At 35.8% G+C, this 15048-nt stretch overlaps 1 pseudogene; it reads right to left on the bottom strand.

Moving 5' to 3' along the window:
• Positions 1-979: 979 nt before the first annotated feature.
• On the bottom strand, positions 980-2596 carry LOC112098864 (annotated as a pseudogene).
• Positions 2597-15048: the final 12452 nt, after the last annotated feature.

The raw sequence follows: 15048 nt of genomic DNA, 5'->3' as shown, positions 1-15048 counted from the left end.
TACAAAAGTTTATATTTTTTAATTCAAAATTTGGAATGAAAAATAATTGTTGTTTTCCCAATTTGCCGAAATTACAAAGATACCTTATTTATATTTATAAGTGTTATGAATTTAGACATTGAGGACTCAATATTATCTTAACCATGTACATGTCCGCAATGACGGGTACGATAAAGTCTTCAAGTTAGACTTTTGCAGTTAACAATTTGCCGGCAGACTACTAACGAAATTGACAGGATACCCCTTGCTTACAAATTAATTATGAGGGTTGGAGTGGTTGGAAATTCGATATCAGGAGCTAATTTAATAAGCCAATTTGCTAGCGGAAGCGACTGAAAATTAAAAAGATGGAACCCAGGTTAAGATAGACTTCAATTTTGTATAGAGTAATGAAATCTTGGTTAAAAATATGAAACACATAAAATAAACAACTTTAAAAAATAAAGTAATGACGAAAGAAGCATTAACCATATGTTTAGAAACAAAACTGAATAACCTAAAAGGATGTGTGAAACACTGAATTAAGAAATAATAATTTGTTTTAGCTTAAAAAATTAATTAAGCGGGTTATTATGGTTCATTATTATGTTAAAAAAATTAAACTGAATTATAAAAGGAGTACTTAGTTTAAACTGGATAGTACCATTTTTCATATTTTAAGGATAAATTTTTATTATAATGAGATATACCTATCTTAATAATTTTAAAGATACCTGATATTTAAATTTTAATTCGTAAATGTCATTTAGTTGAAATAGTAAAATCTCTCATGTTGAAAATAAAAAGTTTAATTTTGAAATTGAGAGAGTTTATGCAAATTATTGGGTGGAAATATTCCCACCTTTAATTAAATAAGAGCTTATAAATCTAAACATATATATCCTCATTTTTCAGGGGCCTTTTTAATTGTCAAATAACAAATATCATTCATTATCTAATTACAAGTGAACAAGCAGAAAACGTATTTGAAGTCCGCAATTACAACAAACGATAAAACAACAAATTGAGCAGAATTAATTGAAAGAGAGCAGAATCAATATTGATGATATGCTGAAGGAAAGCCTTTGTATGGATTGCTGAATACAGAGACGTTGCCAGGACGTGAAAGTACAATCTACAATATAATTATGTGAGAATTTTATTAATTTTTTATCTTCGGATGAAAATCGTAGCTTAATTAGATGCAGACGATTGGCACACCACTAAATAGCAAAGATTTTAAACACAATTAATTATATACAGCAAATCAATGTCCGCAGAGTAGGAGATTACCTGATAATTTCCAAGAGTACGAGGCTTGAAACCAGCAGCACTATAATCAAAATAATACACACACATATATATTATTTGTAGTACCTCTGATTCTCCATGAAATTCTTTCTCCAACATCTAAGCGTTTTGTAGTAATGCATTCCTATATTTTCCACTTGCTCCACACTGCAGGATTAATAAAGTTGAGGCATTTCTTGGGAAAAGGAAACATACAAGGCCAGATGTTAATACCTGAGACTAGATGCAGCAGCCATGGCCGATGTTATCCTACTTAATGAAGGCAATCATGCTCCAGGGAAAATATATTCCTTTATAAAATCTGAACTTAGCCTGTACTCATTATAACGCTCATCCGGTGTTGATGAGAACTGAAAATTAAAGATCAACCACCAATTCATGCCTTTGGCAATTGTGAAATGTCAGACAAAATTAAGACTCTTTGGCCAAATGTAAAATATGCACTGTATTCAAGCAATGTACATTACCTGAAGCACTAGAAGTCCATCTTTAGCCAGCAAAGACTCACAGCAACCAAAATACTCCTCCATGTACTCATGACCAACAGCTTCCATCATCTCGCTAAATATAGCCATAGAAAAACTAGCTTGTCATGTCACCGTGAACATCGTGGTCGTATGCATATCTTGATGTGGTAAACGAACTTACCAAGAAATAATTCTGTCATATTTCTTGGCTTTAGGCAGTTGACGATAATCGCAGAGATATAATCGGATATGGCCCTGATAGCACAGATGGTCATGGATAATGTGATTACATGAGTAATCAATTTATACTAGTTTTGGTTTATCAAATGATTTGACTGTTCTTCAAATCTTAGTACTTGAAATTCATCCCTCGAGATAGTTAATTAGTTACCTGAAGGCCAGCTTCATTCACTTTCATTTCCGCATATTTCATTTGCTCTGCGGAGAGAGTTATGCCAGTGTAGTTGCATCCAGTTTGTCTGACTACTTCAATAGCAAAGGTTCCCCACCCACATCCAATCTCAAGAACTTCATGCTCTTTACTAACTCTTGCCTACATGAGTTGAAAGTAATAAGGTCATAAAGCATTAAGTACATCAAAATTTCTTAGGAAATAATGAATCTGAATATTGGACTCACTTTCTCGATTAGAAGAGAATGTTTTCTCATCTGTGCAACTTTCAAGTCTTCATCTTCATCCTATAAAACATTTTGACAGACGACAAAATAGAACATTTGGTCAGTTTGAACTTGTATGCAACAAATTTAGCCATTGTATACTACCCAAGCAGATCATGATATAATCATCTGACGTTAAATATCGGACATGAGTACGTCATTGATTCTTCCATGAACAGAGCAAAAAGTTCATTGCTCTGGAAACACAAACCAAAAACTATCAATTTTCCTCCAGGTATTAGTGAGTAGTTGAAAGAAAAAGAAACCGAAAGATCAAATAAGTTAGAAAACCTATTGGTTCAACCTAGGATTAGTTCAACTTATTAACACTGCCATATAGTTAAATTATTTATATTTGTCAGATTCATGTTTGTGATTTCTTTCTAGGTTGACGTGGAGACTGAGGCAAATTTACCAAATCGTAGTGATAAGAGATGTTCCTATGAGCTTGTGCCAGAGAATTTTTCCTTGAAATATGTCGAAGGAAATAACTTGCAGATGCAATCCCAGAAATGAATAACAATGGTTTTCACCAACCCCTAAAGCCGATTGTGGAAAGTGCTTAATGTAATATGATTCAAGAAACCACTAGTAATGTCAGATTTCCAAGTGGCCACTGTTGGGAAATTTATGGATGAAGAGGAGCCACAGCTAAAATGAAATTGCAAGAAAATAAAGAACAAACATAAAAGAGGACACTAGAAAATTACGTGGTTCGGCTTTTAGCCTACGTCCATGGGCGAAAATATAAGGAAAATATTTCACTAGTAATATGAAGATTACAAGTATTGTAATATTTTAACTCACTACCCATAACCCCAATACACCCAATCTCTCACTCACTAGACTCACAAGAACTTTATAATTTTAAGTTCTTAAAAAATTACTCAAGCTCTCTCCTTTTTTTCTTTCTCACAAAATTGGATGCCCAAAATAAAATGGGGAGCTCTCCTTTTATAGCCAAAATTGGCTATCAAAATATTACTTTTTTTTTTTGTCAAAACTGTGTGCCTCCATTTTTCTTCTTCAAACATGTTCTTTCTTTTTTTTTTCTTTTTCAAGCATTTCGGCACCACAAAAAATGGCGGGTTGTGTTCAAATTGTTGATGGTTTGGCACTGCCCATCTAGAAGAGTGGTGCCAACCATGACTTTGACAGCCACCAGTCACAAAATACCTCTTTTGGTTCACTTTTGAGACTAAAGCATCTAAATCTTTGTTTGTAATCAGGATCTGGAATATATGTTAGTAATGAAAAATATCCCAAAGTAGATATTGACAAAACAAGAGTATGTCATCTTACCATAATAAGGTTTAGAATGTTGAAAAATTCAAAATTGGAATTCAAATACATGCATTCAAATTTGGCTAATGCATCAATTGATCAATTTGCATGCACATGCATGCATTCAACATTGGAGAGGCAAATTTGAAGACAAATTCCTAAGGTAGGCACCTAATTTTTGTTGACAAAATTGTTAAGGTTGGTGCAATAGTGCACCCCATTTTTCCCTATAAATAGAAGACAATTCTTGATTTAATAGTGCATCCCAATTTGAGAGAAGTAGAGAGCCATTGCAAGTGAAGCAATTTAAGAAATTTGAGAGAGCTTCCACTTGAGTGTTCTAGTGAGATTCCATTTGGGTGTATATGGGGTTTTAGTGTTGAGAGTTTTTTCCACTTTTGTAAATTTTCATTATTAGTAAAATTATCTTCCAGTCTTTGCCTGTGGACGTAGGCATTACGCCGAACCAAGTAAATTATTGTGTCCTATTTTCTTTACATTTGTTTATTTGTCACATTTATATTTCTCCAGAAGTCGCAGCTACCAGAATATTAGTAATTGCTCAACCCGCGCTTCCACAACAATTGATATCAGAGCCGAAGGTTCGTGTTTGGGGCATACTACACTGTTCACGGCTACAGTAATGTTCACGTATATGAACTGTTCACAGATACGACATCGTTCACATATACGGTACTATTCATTGATGCAGTGGAGACGACCATTTATACTTGGGAGACAGTCTATTGTAAGTAGTGTGTATTTTTTTATGTCTAGGAAAGTTCTGTCAACAAGGCGATAAGAGCCTAAGGAGTCTATTGTAAGTAGGACCGTTGTGATCCCTCCATTCTCCTAGGAACTTTTCTGGTGCATTTATTTGCGCAAAATAAACATCATAGAGGTTGTTTTTCAAGTGTAAATAGTTGTTGAAGAAACTGATCATTTGAGATAAAAATGATAGCAGAGGCATCGCCGTCGTCTTCATCAGCGAGGACTACTGTAACTAATGCAAAGTTTGAAGTGGAGAAATTTGATTGTACCAATAATTTTATTATGTGGCATTGTGAGGTGTTGGATGTCTTATGTCAGCAAGAGTTGGACGTTGCTCTTGAAGAAAAGTCTAACATGATGGATGACAAAGAGTGAATAAAGATCAATAGATAGGCATGTGGTCCTATTCGCCTATGTCTGGCTAAAGATCATAAATACTCTGTCATGAGGGAGACATCAGCAAAGAAATTGTGGGAGGCACTGAAAGAAAAGTACATGAAGAAAAACCTTGAAACTAGGATTTATATGAAGAAAAAAACTCTATCGATTCACGTATGCGCTTGACATGTCGATGAATGACCATGTAAACTCATTCAACAACATATTAGCAGATTTGTTAAATCTAAATGAGAAATTTGAAGATGAAGACAATGCATTGTTGCTGTTAATGTCATGCACTGCTTGAAAAAAAAAAAGAGCCAAACGTGGCTGATTTCAAACGCAACAACCAGTTGCCTGCTTCACCACTTCTCCACATGCCAACTTCACTCCTTGCTTGCCACATGCATATTTCACCTGCATGCTTCACTCGTGAGTCGGTGGCCACGTATATATAATTTGAAATAATTGGAAGCAGCTCTCATTCGTGCTTTCATTTTCGAAGTGAAAGCAAAACCGAGAGAAGAAATGAAGAAAAATCGAGAAAAAAGAGAAGGAAAAAGAAAAGAAAAGAAGAAAAGAAATAGGAAGAAGCCGAGTGTGGGAGATGAAGTGGAATTAAGAGGAAATATTACGGAAATTAGAACTGGACAGTTAGATTTATATTAAGTGAGTTAATGGGTAATAGATTTACGAAATCTAAGTACTTACAATTTCATTTACGTTATGTGTACAAGTGTTTATATCAGTTCTAACTATTAATTTTTTAATCACATATTCTAGGAGAAATCTACGAGTCCAGAGACCCACAACAGCCCCAACAAACCCCAGAGTGAAACATGATATGTGAGTAGATATTATATTGCTATTATGTATTCCGTGAAGTATTGATGTTTGATATTATGATTTAATATCATGCTATGATTACATGTGCTCATATTATATCTTTAATTGAGTCATGTGATGTGATTGCCAGTCACCATATATGTACCATCTGCGCATGCGTATTGAGAGTTAGGTTACTCTACCCATGCGGGATAGTTTAATTACGCCGGGTATTGAGAGGCTTTTCCCCGCTCTACTCGTGCGATGATGTTCCCAACGAGTATTGAGAGTTATTCATCTTGGGTACTATTTGGTGCAGTTTTTTTATGTATGTATGTTTGAATTCCATGTTTGCTGATGTAGGATATTCAGTATGAAGTTATGTTATATGATTATGTATAAGCACTAGTACACATACTTTATTATAATAATAATAATAATAATAATAATTATTTTTAATATATATATAATTACATTCACTCATTGAGCCGCAAACTCACTATTTTCCTATTTACCTCTTTCCTCTCAGGATTTCGTGCATATTAGTTCTAATTAATTGAGGTTGGGCCACGAGACGCATTGCTGCATGTCTTGCATTTTGAGCACGTTTATGTTGCTTATGTTTTATATGTAAAAATACTTGTAATGTCAGTATGTACAATGAGACATGAGCTATGCAAGTTTTGAATTCATTTATAGTTTCAAAAAAGGCACAAAGATTATTATGTATTTATAGGAAAGGTCATATTATATACATATTTTCATGAATTAAATTTGTGCCACAAGTTTTAGTTATTAGTCCGCACGATTCGCTTCAAATCCAACATGTAAGTCGGGGCGAGTAGTGTCAGTTAAATTCCCTTCCTGATGAATATGATCATCTCACTACCACTTTGCTTAATGGGAAGGATAATGTCACATTTGATGTTGTATGCAGTGCGTTGTACAACTCTAAGACCAAAAACAAAGATAGAAAGGATCACAGAGATACAGTTGCAGAAGCATTGATAGCGCAGGGTCGTTCACAAAGCCGCAAACTTAGAAAAAAGGAGTAAGTCTAAATGGAGACCTGCCAAAGATGAATGTGCTTTTTGTAGCGAGAAAGAGCATTAGAAAAAGAATTGTCCTAAGTTACAAAAGGATAAGGTTTCTTTTGATGCATGTGTTGCAGAGCATGATGAGGAGTTAGACTTTAGTCTTGTTGGCATGACGCTGACATGTCACTCAGATGAATAGATATTGGATTCGCGTTGTACTTATCATATGTGTCCTAACAGGGTTGTACTTATGAATGGAGCGTTATCCTCTTTGCCTTTGCATTTATTTCATGTCCTTCGCCCTCTCGTGGCTGTAGTTCAGCGCTTATAGCATTTATTCACCCGGTATTTATGGGGCGATTTTGAGGGGAAGCGTCGAATTCACTGGTGCAAATGGCCAGAGGTTTGTTATCCGATTGAGCAGGGTGGTCTTGGTATTCGGTCATTTGATGATATGGCTAAGACTTTTGAGCTCAAGCTTTGGTAGCATTTTCGAGAGCAGAGTTCTTTAAGGGCTTTTTTTTGTGAAGTCTAAGTATTGCAGCTCTACGCATCCGAGCCTTATACAGTTTTACTATCTTGCCTCTCCTCTTTGGAGATGTCTTTACTTCATTCAGTGCATTGCTTTGCCTTATGTGCGTTGGTTAATCGAGTGCAGGGATTGTAGTTTCTGGTATGATTGTTGATTGAGTTCGTGTCCTTTGGTTATTTATAATCCTACAGCAGCCTCTTCTGTGTAGGTTTCCTTTTTCTGGCAGGGTATAGTTTGGGACAGAGACAAGTTGGAAGATGTTTTGCCTCTTTCTATCGTTAAGTAGATTTTATTGGTGTCTATCTCTAGTGAGGAGGCTAATTTGATCCGTTGGGACCTTGCGTGCGATGGCATGTTTCATTTGTAATCTACTTGGGAGTTTGTGCGTTGTTCTAGGCCGAAGGATAAGGTGTTTTCGATCATTTGGCAGCAGCACATTCCTTCTCGGGTTTCTTTTTTCCTTTGGCTGCTTGTGCACGGTTCTTTAGCTACTGATGATGCCTTGTGTTCGAGGGGTTTCTGCATGGTCTCTCAGTGTGTTTGTGGTCAGGCTGCAGAGACTTCTCGACACTTATTTTTTGATTGCCCTCGGGTTCGCCAGATTTAGGTTCATTTCCAGCGAGTCTTAGGAATGCGAGATATTAAATTTCTAACTCCCCGTGCTTTAGTTCAACATTGGAGGCGGTGTGCCCCTTCTCGGTATTATATTCAAGTCCTTTTGCCTTGCTTCATTTTGTGGTAAGTTTGGAAGGCCCGTAATGCTTTCCAGTTTTATTCGCAATCTTTTTCTATTCAGGCGGTCATTTTTCAGGTGGATTCATATCACAGGTTAGCTAGCCTTGCGTTTGGTTTTAAGCTTTCCCAACTGAGGGGGGTCTTTGGTTCTCGTATTGCAGAGGGTTTGCGTGTCTTGGTTCTTCCTAGGAGGCCGATTCGTTTGGTTTCCTGGATGAGGCCGCCTCTTGGAGTGGTAAAGTTGACTGTGGATGGATGTTCTAAGGGTAATCCTGGGATGGCTGCTTTGAGGGGTGTTTTACGAGATCATCGAAGTGTGGTTTTAGCCACTTTTGGCACCTTTCTTGGCTGTCATTCGATTCTTTATGCTGAGCTCATGGCTGTGTACGAGGGTTGGAGTTTGCGGCTCAACTTGGTTATCTCATACTTGAGGTGGAATCGGATTTGGCTACAATTGTTTCTTGGATCCATTCTCGAGGTCCTGTTCGTTGGGAGTACACTTGTTCTGTCGTGTGTGCTCTTACATATCATCTTCATCTATTTTGGTCAGACATGTGCTACACGAGACCACCTCTACTGCTAATTTTTTGGCCAATTGGGCGTGTTCTCAACGTATCAATAGACACTTTTCCTCTTCTCATGATCTTTCCGTTGGCTTATTTGGTATTCTCTATTTGGATGCTTAGACTGTTCCTCATGTTAGGCGCTAGTAATTTAACTTTCTATTTCATTTATTCTTGGTTATTCCTATTTTTTTTTCATTTATTATGGAGGTCTTGGTTTATGTCCCCCTCCTTATGTATACATTTCAGTTTCTGATTTATATTACTAATAGGGGTCCCGCCTAACCCTTCACATTCTGGTGGTTTTTTTTTTTTTAAAAAAAGAGTACTCGAGCATGTCAGTTTTACCATTGAGCTCACAAAGCTTGAGTGCGAGGATAAGTCTAAGGGCCTAAAAATTTAAAGGGGACGTTGCGAACATCAATGTAAGGGCAAAGTATTTAATTTTTAAGCCTCCTACCTCTCCATGATTCGAAATCTGATGATCAAAAAGAGAAAGCGGCATGAAAATCATTCGGCCAGATCCGTTGGACCTAGATTTTACTAATTGCTTTATTTAAAAATTGACCTTTAAGTATGCTGGGTTTCTGGAGAGAATTGGTTTAGTAATAAATGGCTGAGCTTCTAAATAGGCCTCCTGATACAAGAAGTACATGGTAGAAGCAGCCATCGGCATCCAACTAAACGATGTAACCAAGACGCTTTGGCAACTAATAATTTATTTGTCAATTACCTTAACTGAAGAGACTACATTCTCGCAAACCAACACTACAGGGATCACATTGTTAATTACTCTTAAATATTAAAATGTTTTGAAATTCCTAACAAATATTTAGCTTTTCTTTTTTCTTTCTTTCTTTCTTTTTTAAAGGATAAACACTTATTATTGGATTCAGATGTCTAAACTAGGATAAACACTTAAGAAATCAAAGAAAACTAACTATTGAAATTCATAAAATACCATGAAGTTTTATATCAACTAATAAATGTTGGAATATTAGGTAGAAATTATTTTTAGAAAAGATGGAGGACTTATATGAAATTTAGCCACTTTGATCTGAAATTTACATTTGTTTCCTCGCTTTTACACTATTTTATTTTATATTTACTGTTTCCTCATTTTGTTCCCTTTGATGACTTGATCAAAATCCTAATTCCTCTATCAGATATTTGACACCAGAATCCAGACACATGTAAGTAGGTTACTCAGTTTCGTTCTCAAGATAAATTTTTTATGATATTGTGTGACCTAATGTAATTGTGATAATGTGATCTAACCAAGACCGCTGGAAGCCGATGCATCTTAGGAAGAAGGCTCATGAAACTCTACTGAAAGCACATTCGACGATTTGAGTAGGCCGAGGGAGAAAATAGTAGAAGCAAACTATCTGTATGTAAGGGTGGTGGAAAAAGTCGGCTCGGTCCGAATTTCGGTGTTTTGGGTTGGACATGACCTAATTGGGCCTCACATTTAAACACCCGAACTTCATTTAAAAGCCCAAGTATAGCCCAAAAGTCTGCTAAATGTTTAAAAATAAAAAAATATTTTATTTTAATTAAAATGTACCTTTTAATACATAACATATATTTAAAATTGGAAGAAAAAAGACTGTTTTCACTCTTGACATTTGCTACAATAGTCAATTCTTCCATATTTTTCAAACAATAGCCTAAAATATCTTTTCGTGAATTTACAGTTTAGCCTTATTTTTAAAGCCTAATTTACTAAAATTAGCCTTATTTTTAAAGCCTAATTTACTAAAATTAAAGTTTACATACTATAAATTTGTAAAATATAATTAAAAAATTTTTCTAAAAAAAGTAACACATAAATTCAGGCTTTAAGACCAACCCAAGCTCGAATTTTGGCCAATCCTTTTATAGATGAGATAGGATGAGATAATACTTATAATTCTATCCAAATCCTACATGATGTAGATGATCAAGGAGAGTCCAAAGTTTCTTGTCATAAGATACTATAAGCAGAGTATCTTTACTAACTAAAAGATATAGCTAGCACATGTACACAAAATAAACAAGCAAAGAGGCCTTGCTTTTTTGTCTCAAAATAGTGTAATTACTTTTTTATTTCTCCTGTGGATGTAGGTTAATATTGAACCATATAAATTCTCGCTGTAATATCTACTTTTTTATCATCTACACCTTTAGCAAAGCAAAAATGTATTTTTATGAAATAATTATTAATCACAATTTACGCAAAAATCATATCGACAATAAATTTTAGTCCACACGAAAGATAAATACTATGAATTGTCAAAAGTATTTCCAAACTTACCCCAAATATAATCACCACCCAAAACATGCATTTGGTATAAATTTTTGCTATAATAAAGCATATAATCAGAATTTAATTATCGGAAGAAAAGTGGTTTCATCCCTCTTAGATATATCTTTTACCAGTTACATCTTTACTAGATTTGCAATTATATGCTTGATCACTGCCATTAAATTTAATAGGAAAAGCAAATTTTTTTTGTTCAATTACTATTGTAACCGCTTGATAGAATGATGTGAAACAAGTTATCGAATTTCTTCTGAATTAAACCCATTCTAGTTTGATTTAAAAAAAAAATCAAGCCTATGTCAATTCCCATTTGACCATTTCATTCTGCAGAATCTCTATGGCCTTAAACAATAAAGCTTTCAACTTTATTTTATATATAAACAAATATTTAGAATTCATGTAGTTTTTGTTGGATCATAAACTTGATCCAAGATGAATAAATTCAAGCCCAAGTCATGGAAGGTTCTATGAGTAGGTATGGTTGGTGAATTTTGAATTATTTGTGTTAAGTGTGGTAGGTGTGGTTCGTGAAGTAGGTGAGTAGTAGGTTTTAATGGATGGTGAGGATTTGTGTATTAGTTGAATAAATGAATGGTTGTGATTAGTTTGCTTCATGTATAAATACCTCATCTCCCCTTTGGTTTAAACATCAAGTGAAGTAACAAAATCTCTAAGGTGTAGAGAGTGAAAAATAAGAGTTATAATTGGTAAGGAGTGTTGTTGAAGAAATAAAATAGTGTGCTTTTTGTGTGTTTTATTTGTTAATTCTCTAACAAAGTGGTATCAGAGCTAGTGCTTGATGCTATATATAATCATATAGCATATCAAATCGAAGATCTCGAAGAGAGGAATGTGACGCCGCAAAAACATCCCGATCCGAGACCGGACACGGCCACACTCGCCGCCGGAAGCTTTCTGTCCTGAAGCTGAGTCGACTCACCGAGTTGAACCAAGCTGAGCCGAGCTGAACCGAATCAAGTCGAACTGAGCCAACTCGAGCCGAACCAATCCAGACCGAACCAAGACTACTAAGTCAACGCTGACCGTTGACCGGCATTGACCGTTGACCAGCATTGACCGTTGACCGAAAGTTGACTCAAGTCCTTCCCAAGGTTTTTCGACGTGCCGGATCCATCTGTGCTTTCAGAATCTCCAAATTCTCACTCAATTTGTTAGTTATGACAAACGGTGGTATGATGTCATTTCAAATTCCACAATTAAAGGGAAGTAAGTTTGACAATTGAAGTATTAAAATGAAGGCTCTATTAGGTGCACATGACGTATAGAATGTCGTGGAAAAAAACTTTATTGTGCTAGAAAATGAAGCCACTTTAACTGCGGCACAGAAGGAGAATTTAAAAGACTTGAAGAAGAAGGAGAATAAAGCAAAGTATCTCATCTTTCAATCATTAGATGAAGATGCTTTTGAAAAGATTACTGGTACAACCTTCTCAAAAGAAGCATGGGAGAAACTAGAGACCTCTTACAAAGGAGCGGAGCAAGTTAAGAAGGTTTGTCTCTAAACATTACGAGGATAATTTGAGTCCTTACACATGAAAGCGTCAAAGTCAATTTCTGACTACTTTACTCAGGTTGTGACCGTTTCTAATGAATTAAAAAGAAATTGTGAGGAGTTAAAAGAGGTAAGGATCATTGAAAAGATACTTCAATCAGTAGACTCGAAGTTTGACTTTATTGTTGTGACAATTGAAGAAACAAGAGATCTAGAGGATATGACGATCGACCAACTTCAAGGAATGTTGCAAGCCTATGAAGAAAAACTAAAAAAGAAGCAAGGAATCGAAGAACAACTTCTCAATATGGAGGTCAATCCAAAGAAAAAAGAAGAAAGCTCCAACAACGAGAGAAGACACTATGTCTGAGGTAGAGGACGATGACGAAGTAGAGGTCGTGGTCATGGACGAGGTTGAAATTTCAACAACAACAACTCCAATTATGCCAAAGGAGAAAGCTCAAACAGAGGACAAGGCAGAGGCAATCCAAGATCGAGGTATGACAAATCCCAAGTACAGTGCTATAATTGTCAAAAGTTTGGGCATTATGCTTCAGAATGCAGAGCTCCAAGCACCAAAATTGAGGAAAGAGTGAATTATACTGAAGAGAAAAATGGTGAAGATGACACACTTTTACTAGCACGCAATGACACAAGTGGAGGTCAAGAAAATACATGGTATCTTGACACAGGTGCTAGCAATCATATGAGTGGAAACAAAAGCATGTTCGTGCAACTAAGTGAATCTGTGAATGACAGTGTCGCTTTTGGAGATGATTCAGTAGTACCAGTGAAGGGTAGAGGTAACATTCTTTTTTGTACAAAAGATGGTAGCCACCAAATAATTTCGAATGTTTACTGTGTGCCCAATATAAAAAGCAACATCCTTAGTTTGAGCCAATTTTTAGAAAAAGGATATGGTATTCACTTAAAAGATTGTAGTCTTTTCCTAAGAGATGACAAAGAAAATCTAATTATAAAGGTGAAAATGTCAAAGAATAGAATGTTTCCTTTAAATATTCAAATTGATGTTGTAAAATATCTCAAAGCTTATCACAAAAATCCATCATGGACTTGGCATCTTCGATATGGGCATCTTAACTTTGGAGGATTGGAGCTACTATTCAAGAAGAACATGGTGAAAGGCTTTCCATACATCAATCACCCTGATCAACTTTGTAAAAGATGTTTACTTAGCAAGCAGTTCAAAAAGAGCTTTCCAAAGGAGTCAAACTCAAGAGCTCAGAAGCCATTCAAGCTCATTCATACTGATGTGTGCGGTCCATTCAAGCTAAGCTCCTTTGGTAAAAGTAACTACTTCCTTCTCTTCATAGATGATTTTTTAAAGAAAAACTTGGGTGTATTTTTTGAAGCAAAAATCAGAAGTCTTTAAAGCTTTCAAAAAGTTTAAAGCTGCAGTGGAAAAAGAAAATGGATACCATATTAAAGCCATGAGATCTTATCGAGGTAGAGAGTTCATTTCCAAAGAGTTCGTAGAGTTTTGTGAAACAAATGGAATTCGACGACCTTTGACAGTTCCAAGATCTTCCAAATAAAAGGGTGTTGCAGAAAGAAAGAACAAAACTATCATCGACATGGCAAGAAGCATGCTCAAGAGTACGAGGCTACGTAAAGAATTTTGGGTTGAAGCTGTTGCATGTGCAGTATACTTATCCAATCGATCTCCAACAAGAAGTGTGTAGGGCAAGACACCACAAGAAGCTTGGAGTGGAAGAAAGCCCGACATCACCTATCTAAGAGTTTTTGAAAGTATTGCCCATGTACATGTACCAGACGAAAACAGAGCCAAGTTGGATAACAAAAGTAAGAAGTTTATCTTCATCGGCTATGACAACAACTCCAAAGGATACAAGCTTTACAATCCAAACAACGAGAAGATCGTGATCAGTCGAGATGTAGTTTTTGATGAAGAAGGAGATTGAGATTTTGGCTCTGGTGTGGATAGAGATGGCAAAACCCCGGGCCGGGTCCGGGTATTGCCATGACCGGACCCTGCCCGGATGCAACCGGTCCGGGTCCGGGCCGGGTTTTAATCTGGGTACCCGGATTTTATATTTTTTAATATTTTATGTGTATATATTTTTTATTTTTTGATAATTTTATAAGTTTTAAATTTGTTTCAATAAAATTTGACATAAAAATATAAACTTTAAGTGTTTAAAACTTTATATATGTATAATAAATAAGTCAAATAAATATAAAATATTTAAAATAATATATATTTTATAATTTTTTTAATAAAATCCGGGTTCCGGGTTTATCAAGTGATGCCCAAGACCGACCCGGCTTCATTACCCGGCCCGCAACACCCGGGTACGGTCCGGGTCCGGACCGGGCGGGTATTTTTGCCACCTCTAGGTGTGGATGACTTTAACTTCTTTCCCATTGAAGAAGATGATCATACACAGATAAAATACGTAGAAGAACAACAAGAGCTAGCTACTCCATCTATCTCACCAGCATAAACCACATGTGGAGATTCATCGCCATCTTTCTTAAATGAAAGAATCGAAGAACGTACAAGGAGTCTTTAAGATCTCTATGAGGTAACTGAGAGACATGATAATCTCACTCTCTTTTGCTTCTTTGCTAATTATGAGCCAGTCAACTTCCAAGAAGCTGCACTAGATTAGGGATGGTAAAATTCTC

The sequence above is a fragment of the Citrus clementina genome, unplaced genomic scaffold (assembly GCF_000493195.1).
Source record: "Citrus clementina cultivar Clemenules unplaced genomic scaffold, Citrus_clementina_v1.0 scaffold_9, whole genome shotgun sequence".
Lineage (NCBI taxonomy): Eukaryota > Viridiplantae > Streptophyta > Magnoliopsida > Sapindales > Rutaceae > Citrus > Citrus x clementina.
This window is presented reverse-complemented; position numbering and strand designations above follow the sequence as displayed.